Source organism: Dendropsophus ebraccatus, chromosome 1 (assembly GCF_027789765.1).
Source record: "Dendropsophus ebraccatus isolate aDenEbr1 chromosome 1, aDenEbr1.pat, whole genome shotgun sequence".
Classification (NCBI taxonomy): domain Eukaryota; kingdom Metazoa; phylum Chordata; class Amphibia; order Anura; family Hylidae; genus Dendropsophus; species Dendropsophus ebraccatus.
Window position 1 is genome coordinate 10142121 of NC_091454.1, and position 13676 is coordinate 10155796.

At 40.7% G+C, this 13676-nt stretch overlaps 2 long non-coding RNA genes across 2 annotated transcripts in view; both read left to right on the forward strand.

Annotated features, from left to right (window-relative positions):
* LOC138771891 (uncharacterized) overlaps positions 1-13676 on the forward strand; it is an 82350-nt gene that overhangs the window by 57696 nt on the left and 10978 nt on the right. The window lies entirely within an intron of this gene.
* On the forward strand, positions 5024-7334 carry LOC138771887 (uncharacterized). The gene is made up of 3 exons (XR_011359684.1): positions 5024-5207; positions 6475-6498; positions 7075-7334. It is a non-coding gene; the product is annotated as an uncharacterized lncRNA (long non-coding RNA).

Below are 13676 nucleotides of genomic sequence, written 5' to 3' on the forward strand. Positions count from 1 at the left end.
TCCTTCCTTCCTTCCTTCCCACTCACCCTCTTCTCCTTCCTTCCTTCCCACTTACCTGCTTCTCTTTCCTTCCTTACCATTCACCCTCTTCTCCTTCCCTCCCACTCACCCTCTTCTACTTCCTTTCTTCCCTTATTTCTTCCCTCCTTACTTGTCACTCATCCTCTTCTCCTTTCTTCCTTCCTTCCCACTTACCTGCTTCTCCTTCCTTTCTTACCACTCACCCTCTACTCCTTCCTTCCCACTCACTCTCTTCTTCTCCTCCCTTCCTTCCTTCCCACTCACCCTCTTCTACTTCCTTCCTTCCTTCCTTCCCTCCCACTTACCTGCTTCTCCTTCCTTACCACTCACCCTCTTATCCTTCCTGCCTTCCTTCCCACTCACCCTCTTCTCCTTCCTTCCTTCCTTTCCTCCCACTCACCCTCTTCTCCTTCCTTCCTTCCTTCCTTTCTTCATTCCCACTTAACCTGCTTCTCATTCCTTACTTCCCACTCACCCTCTTCTCCTTCCTTCCTGCCTTCCTTCCCACTCACCCTCTTTTACTTCCTTCCTTCCCTCCCACTCACCCTCTTTTACTTCCTTCCTTCCTTCCCACTCACCCTCTTCTGCATCCTTCCTTCCTTCCCACTCACTCACCCTCTTCTCCTTCCTTCCTTCCCACTCACCCTCTTTTACTTCCTTCCTTCCCTCCCACTCACCCTCTTCTCCTTCCTTCCTTCCTTCCTTCCTTCCTTCCTTCCTTCCTTCCTACTCACCCTCTTCTCCTTCCTTCCCACTCACATTCTTTTACTTCCTTCCTTCCCTCCCACTCACCCTCTTCTCCTTCCTTTTTTCCCTCCCACCTACCTGCTTCTCCTTCCTTCCTTCCTTCCCACTCACCCTCTTCTCCTTCCTTCCTTCTCACTCACCCTTTTCTCCTTCCTTCCCTCCCACTCACCCTCTTTTCCTTCCTTCCTTCCCTCCCACTTACCTGCTTCTCATTCCTTCCTTACCACTCACCCTCTTCTCCTTCCTTCCTTCTCACTCACCCTTTTCTCCTTCCTTCCTTCCCACTCACCCTCTTCTCCTTCCTTCCTTCCCACTTACCTGCTTCTCTTTCCTTCCTTACCATTCACCCTCTTCTCCTTCCCTCCCACTCACCCTCTTCTACTTCCTTTCTTCCCTTATTTCTTCCCTCCTTACTTGTCACTCATCCTCTTCTCCTTTCTTCCTTCCTTCCCACTTACCTGCTTCTCCTTCCTTTCTTACTACTCACCCTCTACTCCTTCCTTCCCACTCACTCTCTTCTTCTCCTCCCTTCCTTTCTTCCTTCCCACTCACCCTCTTCTACTTCCTTCCTTCCTTCCCACTCACCCTCTTCTACTTCCTTCCTTCCTTCCTTCCCTCCCACTTACCTGCTTCTCCTTCCTTACCACTCACCCTCTTATCCTTCCTTCCTTCCCACTCACCCTCTTCTCCTTCCTTCCTTTCCTCCCACTCACCCTCTTCTCCTTCCTTCCTTCCTTCCTTCCTTCCTTCCTTCCTTCCTACCTTTCTTCATTCCCACTTAACCTGCTTCTCATTCCTTACTTCCCACTCACCCTCTTCTCCTTCCTTCCTGCCTTCCTTCCCACTCACCCTCTTTTACTTCCTTCCTTCCCTCCCACTCACCCTCTTTTACTTCCTTCCTTCCTTCCTTCCCACTCACTCACCCTCTTCTCCTTCCTTCCTTCCCACTCACCCTCTTTTACTTCCTTCCTTCCTTCCCACTCACCCTCTTCTGCATCCTTCCTTCCTTCCCACTCACTCACCCTCTTCTCCTTCCTTCCTTCCCACTCACCCTCTTTTACTTCCTTCCTTCCCTCCCACTCACCCTCTTCTCCTTTCTTCCTTCCTTCCCACTTACCTGCTTCTCCTTCCTTCCTTCCTTCCTTCCTTCCTTCCTACTCACCCTCTTTTCCTTCCTTCCCACTCACATTCTTTTACTTCCTTCCTTCCCTCCCACTCACCCTCTTCTCCTTCCTTTTTTCCCTCCCACCTACCTGCTTCTCCTTCCTTCCTTCCCACTCACCCTCTTCTCCTTCCTTCCTTCTCACTCACCCTTTTCTCCTTCCTTCCCTCCCACTCACCCTCTTTTCCTTCCTTCCTTCCCTCCCACTTACCTGCTTCTCATTCCTTCCTTACCACTCACCCTCTTCTCCTTCCTTCCTTCCTTCCCACTCACCCTCTTCTCCTTCCTTCCTTCCCACTTACCTGCTTCTCTTTCCTTCCTTACCATTCACCCTCTTCTCCTTCCCTCCCACTCACCCTCTTCTACTTCCTTTCTTCCCTTATTTCTTCCCTCCTTACTTGTCACTCATCCTCTTCTCCTTTCTTCCTTCCTTCCCACTTACCTGCTTCTCCTTCCTTTCTTACCACTCACCCTCTACTCCTTCCTTCCCACTCACTCTCTTCTTCTCCTCCCTTCCTTTCTTCCTTCCCACTCACCCTCTTCTACTTCCTTCCTTCCTTCCCTCCCACTCACCCTCTTCTCCTTCCTTCCCTCCTTCCCTCCCTCCCTCCTTCCTTCCTCCCTCCCTTCTTGCCTCTCCTACCCACCCTGGGCTGAGCTGCAATACCAGCCCCTGCCCATAGACCAGGATGGCGCTGTTTCAGGAAGAAAGCAGCCACGTTTCTCTCATTTTGTACACTCCTTTATTCTCTTTGTGAACAAGTAATCCTCCATTTTGTAAAATGAAATAAAACATTTTAATTTGCACTAGTTTAACAAAACCATCAACCAGATGGAAATGTTCAATGGGAGTTAAAATGATCCTTTAATTTAATCCTCTCTGATCCTTCCAGAAACCCAGCGATTTTGCTCTTTGTTTTGGCGCGATGATAGTGTAAGTTGTTATTTGCCGGGCTGGCAGCGGCCGCGCTGATTGCTGCTAACTGCTTCATTAAATATTCATTGGTGAAAATGTATTCAAATGAGCAAATATTAGCGTATTAGAAGGTCACCGGCGTCTTCCATCAATGGAGGAATGGATGGCACCCGTTTTATGTGTAACCACGAAAAGGTCACGCGGCAAAACGCAGCGGCGTGATAAAATACATAAGATCACCGCCATAACACGCATCGTAATCCCGGAGCTACCGCTAATTTACAGGAGGCCGTAACATCGACCATTCCCATAAATCTATTATCTATCTATCTATCTATCTATCTATCTATCTATCTATCTATCTATCTATTATCTATCTATCTCCTATCTATCTATCTATCTATCTATCTATCTATCTATCTCCTATCTATCTATCTATCTCCTATCTATCTATCTATCTATCTATCTCCTATCTATCTATCTATCTATCTATCTATCTATCTCCTATCTATCTATCTATCTATCTATCTATCTATCTATCTATCTATCTATCTATCTCCTATCTATCTCCTATCTATCTATCTATCTATCTATCTATCTATCTATCTCCTATCTATCTATCTATCTATCTATCTATCTATCTATCTCCTATCTATCTATCTATCTATCTATCTATCTCCTATCTATCTCCTATCTATCTATCTATCTATCTATCTATCTATCTATCTATCTCCTATCTATCTATCTATCTATCTATCTATCTCCTATCTATCCATCTATCTATCTATCTATCTATCTCCTATCTATCTATCTATCTATCTATCTCCTATCTATCTATCTATCTATCTTCTATCTATCTATCTATCTATCTAAATATTCAAAAAGTAACCGCAGCACACAGGACTTTGGTGAAAAATAAATCTGTATTGGTGATTAATCCATACAAACACACGGAAAAAGTAAGCGACGTTTCGACGTCTCAATGACGTCTTTCTCAAGCCAGTGAATACATTTCCAAGCAAACATGTGATTTATATATCCTGTGCAAAGCAATTAATGACGTGTTCATTTCACACACATGATATTCAAATTAGCTAGCGTGAATAAATATATATAAATAATAAGGGAACAACAAGTTCCAAAGTGACAAAGTGAATATATCTTATATAAGAATTCATAATGGTCAACACAATTATATACAAATATACAAAATGAAAAACATATCGGAGCAGTTGTGATTCCCTCATACGTCGTGATCAGCAGCATCAACCAGGAAATGGATACTTGAACCGCACGCCGTAGGTGGAACGCACGGCCATCTTAGATTGCACCACCAGAGATGTAGCGTCCTGTTGCTAGAGTAACCAGTGACGTCAGGGGTAAACATGATTGGAGTGTATAGTAGCTTATAATGTACCGTGAGACCGACCTATTAACACATTCATCCGTTCTCCCGTGTTGTACGGTGGACAGCGCCCACTAAGACAGTATCCACCGTCTCTGATGATCCATTCGTGGGATGTCCGCGGATGTCTGTGGGGGCTCAACGGTATAGGTGATTGTTCAGACCATAGATGTCCCGTGAGTACTAGCCAGGATCCATAATGTCTCGGGGTGTTAATAGATGTTGATGCTGCCGTTTCACTACTTCTGAGTTGTCACTTATTCTGCTCCGAGTGATAGGCTTTCCAATAGTTTAATCTGAAGTAATGAAATAATGAAAATTTGTATTAGTATCATTATAACTCATAACAAATATATCAAAATCAATATTATTGTTCTCTGTTAAAATGTATTCATCATACTAAGATGTGTCAGCAACTGCGCTAATGGACAGAACTGCATAGTTCAAGTAGCATTTCAGGCATGATCTTATATGGCATAATTTATTTAATGTAACAATATTTAGGTAGGATTTTAAACTCCACATTCAATCCATGGGGTTTTAAAGAATTAAGCCGGAATATCCATTCCAATTCTCTACGTTTTAAAATAGATATGCGATCACCCCCCCTCCATGGTTGGGGGATGTGATCAATGTACATCAATTTTAAATCGCTCTCTCTATGTCGTGCCTCTATAAAATGTTTGGAGACTGGGAGATCAAGTTTTCCTTTTCGTATGGTGTATCTGTGTTGTGTTATTCTGGTTTTGGCATCATAAGTGGTTTCCCCCACATATATCAGATTACAAGGGCACCATAGGACATAGATAATGTATTCAGTATTGCAATTAATGAATTTGTTGATTCTGTATGTCTTTCCAGTGCCCGGATGTACGAACACCTGTCCTCTCTGGACATATCTGCAGTTGACGCAACTACCACACGGGAAACTGCCCACGGTGCGAGGACCTAAAAAGGTAAGTACAGTGCTGTTTATCTTTACATCGGTCTTAACCACTATATCTCTAATATTCCTAGCTCTCTTATAGGACATCAACGGTCTGTTACTCAGAGTGGAAATATGAGGGTAGCTTTGTTCTATGATGTGCCAATGTTTATTGATGATTTGAGAGATTTGTGGGCTAAGTGAATTATATGTAGATACATAAGGAATCCGTTGTTCACTATGCCTCCGTGTTTGTGTAGTTAATAGTGTGTTTCTATCCATGGGTTTAACTGTCTCAATGTGCTGCTGTATCAAGTTTCTAGGGTATCCCCTTGTTTGAAAATTATGAGCCAGTAACTCCACTGATTGGTCCAATTTGGTATCCTCTGATACAATGCGCTTTGCTCTCAGAAACTGGCTTTTGGGTAGACCACGAATCATCCTAGGAGGATGATTCGACTCATACCTCAACAGTGTGTTCTTATCTGTATTCTTCACAAATAAATCAGTTCCTAGTTTGTTCCCTATTTTGTACACTCGTGTGTCCAAAAAGGAAACCTCAGATGATGAATGTGACATGGTGAATTGTATGTCTCTGTCAATGGTGTTAAGGTATTCCCAAAAATCCATCAGTTGTGATTCAGTGCCATTCCAGATGATGAAGACGTCATCTATGAATCTGAACCATCCCAGCAAATACTGGGCATGGTCAGATCCATAGATGTACGTCTCCTCTAACTGCGCTACAAACAGATTTGCGTAAGTAGGTGCCACCGGACTACCCATCGCGGTACCTCTTTGTTGTAAATAGTACTGTTTGTTAAAGAGAAAAAAATTATTAGTCAGAATCAAATGTAAAAGCTCTAATAAAAAATTTTGACAAGGAGGTGTGAAAGTAGTGTTGTTCAATACATGTCTAATCGCATTAAGGCCTTTCTCAGTGGAGATAGAAGTATATAAACTCGCTATGTCTAAAGAGGCAAGAATGACAGATTCTGAGATTACAATATCTTTGATCTTAAGAATAAAATCTGAAGTATCTCGTACATAAGATTTCATGTTAACTACATGATCCTGTAAAATCTTATCTAGAAAAATGGAAGTTTTGCTTAATACTGAACCCCTACCTGAGACAATTGGTCTCCCTGGGGGATTCCGTAGATCTTTATGAATCTTCGGTAGAAGATACAATCTTGGGGTCTGAGGATATTCGACCCAAAGAAATTGACTTAGTTTTTTGTCAATAATGTTGTCTCTGTGTGCCTCATCAATTTTAATTCTCAGTCTTTGTTTTACAGAATTTGTCGGGTCACCAGTCAACGGTAAGTATGTATTCGTGTCGGATAATTGTCGTTCTGCTTCTGTTATGTATGTTGTCGTATCCATCACCACTATCCCTCCCCCCTTATCAGCGGGTTTTATAGTCAATGTGTCATCTTTTGTCAATTCCTTCAAAGCTAGATCCTCCTCCTTTGTCAAATTTGGTTTCTTTAAAAAACCTTCCGGTGTCTGACTTCTCAATCTGCTAATATCTTGTCTTACTAGAGTCATGTATGTTTCCAGCGCATGTGATGACGTGAGAGGAACAAAATCACTTTTGTTAAATAAATTTAAATCATCTGCAGACAATTCACAGACAACATTCTGGGTTTGTACGGCAGGTGATTTATTCATCATGTCACTCCAAATGTTTAACTTAATACGCCTGAAAAAAAGAAATAAATTTAATTCTACCTCAAACCAGTCAGTAACAGTATCAGGACAATAAGATAATCCTTTACTCAGTACTTTAAGTTGTGAATTAGTAAGTGTTACAGAAGAAATATTTACCACAATGTTGTTATCTGTTAAGTCCATTACGTTGGTCTGTTGTCTTCCTTCTTCCTCTCTTTCTCTAGAAATCGTCGAGTCACCTGTGTGCGAGATGTTTTCACAGATGTCGACTTTCCTGTATCTGCGTCGTCTCTTGCCTCCCCGTCTTGTTGGACGCCTGACTTTGAGGGGAGACGCTTCCGTTGTCCTAAAAAAGCTGCATTTGTAGTAGGTGAGTCTATGTTTTGATTCACACTCGGTCCTCTGTCTCGTCGCGGTTTTCGGTTTGTAAATTGCTGTGTATTCCAACTGTAGATATTACCAGACAAATAATCTTTCTCATCTCTATGCCACTTGCTCTGTTTAATTTCTTCTGTATCCTTACGTAGTTTAGATAAGTATTCATTATGTTTGATTTTATATCTCCCATATTCATCATCAGTCATTAAAGATTTTAATAATGTCTCCAGATCATCAATTCTCATATTCAAAGCATCTAAATCGTTTTGTAAATAATCTAGATTTAACATGATAATGTCCAGTGCATATTCATTGGTAATTTTCTCAAATCTAGTCTTGAAATCAATGTTGGATGTCAATACAGTGGGTTTTAATTGTGTTCTCATCCCACGAGGTATTCTACGTGCTTTGTAATATTCCCCCAGGGTGTCAATATGTAGTTCAAGTCCTATACGTTTTTTAGTGTCCATTTCATAATCCCTTTTAATATTGATTAATGTAGGAGCCTTCAAAAAGCTAGTGTCTCTATGCAGTCTGTCCAAAATTCGCTTTACCTCGACATCAGAGTATCTTGAACCGTGTGTGGAAGTTCTCGATGTAGAGCCATCATTAGAAGGTAGGTTGGTGCCAGCGTTGGGATCCATACGTATCAAAACACAAATACCGCAGCACTCAGTGAAGATTCCTGGCCCGGTGCCGTAGCTCACACCCCGATCCACGGGTGTCTATATAAATATTCAAAAAGTAACCGCAGCACACAGGACTTTGGTGAAAAATAAATCTGTATTGGTGATTAATCCATACAAACACACGGAAAAAGTAAGCGACGTTTCGACGTCTCAATGACGTCTTTCTCAAGCCAGTGAATACATTCCAGTGAATACATATTCATTAATTGCAATACTGAATACATTATCTATGTCCTATGGTGCCCTTGTAATCTGATATATGTGGGGGAAACCACTTATGATGCCAAAACCAGAATAACACAACACAGATACACCATACGAAAAGGAAAACTTGATCTCCCAGTCTCCAAACATTTTATAGAGGCACGACATAGAGAGAGCGATTTAAAATTGATGTACATTGATCACATCCCCCAACCATGGAGGGGGGGTGATCGCATATCTATGTTAAAACGTAGAGAATTGGAATGGATATTCCGGCTTAATTCTTTAAAACCCCATGGATTGAATGTGGAGTTTAAAATCCTACCTAAATATTGTTACATTAAATAAATTATGCCATATAAGATCATGCCTGAAATGCTACTTGAACTATGCAGTTCTGTCCATTAGCGCAGTTGCTGACACATCTTAGTATGATGAATACATTTTAACAGAGAACAATAATATTGATTTTGATATATTTGTTATGAGTTATAATGATACTAATACAAATTTTCATTATTTCATTACTTCAGATTAAACTATTGGAAAGCCTATCACTCGGAGCAGAATAAGTGACAACTCAGAAGTAGTGAAATGGCAGCATCAACATCTATTAACACCCCGAGACATTATGGATCCTGGCTAGTACTTACGAGACATCTATGGTCTGAACAATCACCTATACCGTTGAGCCCCCACAGACATCCGCGGACATCCCACGAATGGATCATCAGAGACGGTGGATACTGTCTTAGTGGGCGCTGTCCACCGTACAACACGGGAGAACGGATGAATGTGTTAATAGGTCGGTCTCACGGTACATTATAAGCTACTATACACTCCAATCATGTTTACCCCTGACGTCACTGGTTACTCTAGCAACAGGACGCTACATCTCTGGTGGTGCAATCTAAGATGGCCGTGCGTTCCACCTACGGCGTGCGGTTCAAGTATCCATTTCCTGGTTGATGCTGCTGATCACGACGTATGAGGGAATCACAACTGCTCCGATATGTTTTTCATTTTGTATATTTGTATATAATTGTGTTGACCATTATGAATTCTTATATAAGATATATTCACTTTGTCACTTTGGAACTTGTTGTTCCCTTATTATTTATATATATTTATTCACGCTAGCTAATTTGAATATCATGTGTGTGAAATGAACACGTCATTAATTGCTTTGCACAGGATATATAAATCACATGTTTGCTTGGAAATGTATTCACTGGCTTGAGAAAGACGTCATTGAGACGTCGAAACGTCGCTTACTTTTTCCGTGTGTTTGTATGGATTAATCACCAATACAGATTTATTTTTCACCAAAGTCCTGTGTGCTGCGGTTACTTTTTGAATATTTATATAGACACCCGTGGATCGGGGTGTGAGCTACGGCACCGGGCCAGGAATCTTCACTGAGTGCTGCGGTATTTGTGTTTTGATACGTATGGATCCCAACGCTGGCACCAACCTACCTTCTAATGATGGCTCTACATCGAGAACTTCCACACACGGTTCAAGATACTCTGATGTCGAGGTAAAGCGAATTTTGGACAGACTGCATAGAGACACTAGCTTTTTGAAGGCTCCTACATTAATCAATATTAAAAGGGATTATGAAATGGACACTAAAAAACGTATAGGACTTGAACTACATATTGACACCCTGGGGGAATATTACAAAGCACGTAGAATACCTCGTGGGATGAGAACACAATTAAAACCCACTGTATTGACATCCAACATTGATTTCAAGACTAGATTTGAGAAAATTACCAATGAATATGCACTGGACATTATCATGTTAAATCTAGATTATTTACAAAACGATTTAGATGCTTTGAATATGAGAATTGATGATCTGGAGACATTATTAAAATCTTTAATGACTGATGATGAATATGGGAGATATAAAATCAAACATAATGAATACTTATCTAAACTACGTAAGGATACAGAAGAAATTAAACAGAGCAAGTGGCATAGAGATGAGAAAGATTATTTGTCTGGTAATATCTACAGTTGGAATACACAGCAATTTACAAACCGAAAACCGCGACGAGACAGAGGACCGAGTGTGAATCAAAACATAGACTCACCTACTACAAATGCAGCTTTTTTAGGACAACGGAAGCGTCTCCCCTCAAAGTCAGGCGTCCAACAAGACGGGGAGGCAAGAGACGACGTAGATACAGGAAAGTCGACATCTGTGAAAACATCTCGCACACAGGTGACTCGACGATTTCTAGAGAAAGAGAGGAAGAAGGAAGACAACAGACCAACTTAATGGACTTAACAGATAACAACATTGTGGTAAATATTTCTTCTGTAACACTTACTAATTCACAACTTAAAGTACTGAGTAAAGGATTATCTTATTGTCCTGATACTGTTACTGACTGGTTTGAGGTAGAATTAAATTTATTTCTTTTTTTCAGGCGTATTAAGTTAAACATTTGGAGTGACATGATGAATAAATCACCTGCCGTACAAACCCAGAATGTTGTCTGTGAATTGTCTGCAGATGATTTAAATTTATTTAACAAAAGTGATTTTGTTCCTCTCACGTCATCACATGCGCTGGAAACATACATGACTCTAGTAAGACAAGATATTAGCAGATTGAGAAGTCAGACACCGGAAGGTTTTTTAAAGAAACCAAATTTGACAAAGGAGGAGGATCTAGCTTTGAAGGAATTGACAAAAGATGACACATTGACTATAAAACCCGCTGATAAGGGGGGAGGGATAGTGGTGATGGATACGACAACATACATAACAGAAGCAGAACGACAATTATCCGACACGAATACATACTTACCGTTGACTGGTGACCCGACAAATTCTGTAAAACAAAGACTGAGAATTAAAATTGATGAGGCACACAGAGACAACATTATTGACAAAAAACTAAGTCAATTTCTTTGGGTCGAATATCCTCAGACCCCAAGATTGTATCTTCTACCGAAGATTCATAAAGATCTACGGAATCCCCCAGGGAGACCAATTGTCTCAGGTAGGGGTTCAGTATTAAGCAAAACTTCCATTTTTCTAGATAAGATTTTACAGGATCATGTAGTTAACATGAAATCTTATGTACGAGATACTTCAGATTTTATTCTTAAGATCAAAGATATTGTAATCTCAGAATCTGTCATTCTTGCCTCTTTAGACATAGCGAGTTTATATACTTCTATCTCCACTGAGAAAGGCCTTAATGCGATTAGACATGTATTGAACAACACTACTTTCACACCTCCTTGTCAAAATTTTTTATTAGAGCTTTTACATTTGATTCTGACTAATAATTTTTTTCTCTTTAACAAACAGTACTATTTACAACAAAGAGGTACCGCGATGGGTAGTCCGGTGGCACCTACTTACGCAAATCTGTTTGTAGCGCAGTTAGAGGAGACGTACATCTATGGATCTGACCATGCCCAGTATTTGCTGGGATGGTTCAGATTCATAGATGACGTCTTCATCATCTGGAATGGCACTGAATCACAACTGATGGATTTTTGGGAATACCTTAACACCATTGACAGAGACATACAATTCACCATGTCACATTCATCATCTGAGGTTTCCTTTTTGGACACACGAGTGTACAAAATAGGGAACAAACTAGGAACTGATTTATTTGTGAAGAATACAGATAAGAACACACTGTTGAGGTATGAGTCGAATCATCCTCCTAGGATGATTCGTGGTCTACCCAAAAGCCAGTTTCTGAGAGCAAAGCGCATTGTATCAGAGGATACCAAATTGGACCAATCAGTGGAGTTACTGGCTCATAATTTTCAAACAAGGGGATACCCTAGAAACTTGATACAGCAGCACATTGAGACAGTTAAACCCATGGATAGAAACACACTATTAACTACACAAACACGGAGGCATAGTGAACAACGGATTCCTTATGTATCTACATATAATTCACTTAGCCCACAAATCTCTCAAATCATCAATAAACATTGGCACATCATAGAACAAAGCTACCCTCATATTTCCACTCTGAGTAACAGACCGTTGATGTCCTATAAGAGAGCTAGGAATATTAGAGATATAGTGGTTAAGACCGATGTAAAGATAAACAGCACTGTACTTACCTTTTTAGGTCCTCGCACCGTGGGCAGTTTCCCGTGTGGTAGTTGCGTCAACTGCAGATATGTCCAGAGAGGACAGGTGTTCGTACATCCGGGCACTGGAAAGACATACAGAATCAACAAATTCATTAATTGCAATACTGAATACATTATCTATGTCCTATGGTGCCCTTGTAATCTGATATATGTGGGGGAAACCACTTATGATGCCAAAACCAGAATAACACAACACAGATACACCATACGAAAAGGAAAACTTGATCTCCCAGTCTCCAAACATTTTATAGAGGCACGACATAGAGAGAGCGATTTAAAATTGATGTACATTGATCACATCCCCCAACCATGGAGGGGGGGTGATCGCATATCTATGTTAAAACGTAGAGAATTGGAATGGATATTCCGGCTTAATTCTTTAAAACCCCATGGATTGAATGTGGAGTTTAAAATCCTACCTAAATATTGTTACATTAAATAAATTATGCCATATAAGATCATGCCTGAAATGCTACTTGAACTATGCAGTTCTGTCCATTAGCGCAGTTGCTGACACATCTTAGTATGATGAATACATTTTAACAGAGAACAATAATATTGATTTTGATATATTTGTTATGAGTTATAATGATACTAATACAAATTTTCATTATTTCATTACTTCAGATTAAACTATTGGAAAGCCTATCACTCGGAGCAGAATAAGTGACAACTCAGAAGTAGTGAAACGGCAGCATCAACATCTATTAACACCCCGAGACATTATGGATCCTGGCTAGTACTCACGGGACATCTATGGTCTGAACAATCACCTATACCGTTGAGCCCCCACAGACATCCGCGGACATCCCACGAATGGATCATCAGAGACGGTGGATACTGTCTTAGTGGGCGCTGTCCACCGTACAACACGGGAGAACGGATGAATGTGTTAATAGGTCGGTCTCACGGTACATTATAAGCTACTATACACTCCAATCATGTTTACCCCTGACGTCACTGGTTACTCTAGCAACAGGACGCTACATCTCTGGTGGTGCAATCTAAGATGGCCGTGCGTTCCACCTACGGCGTGCGGTTCAAGTATCCATTTCCTGGTTGATGCTGCTGATCACGACGTATGAGGGAATCACAACTGCTCCGATATGTTTTTCATTTTGTATATTTGTATATAATTGTGTTGACCATTATGAATTCTTATATAAGATATATTCACTTTGTCACTTTGGAACTTGTTGTTCCCTTATTATTTATATATATTTATTCACGCTAGCTAATTTGAATATCATGTGTGTGAAATGAACACGTCATTAATTGCTTTGCACAGGATATATAAATCACATGTTTGCTTGGAAATGTATTCACTGGCTTGAGAAAGACGTCATTGAGACGTCGAAACGTCGCTTACTTTTTCCGTGTGTTTGTATGGATTAATCACCAATACAG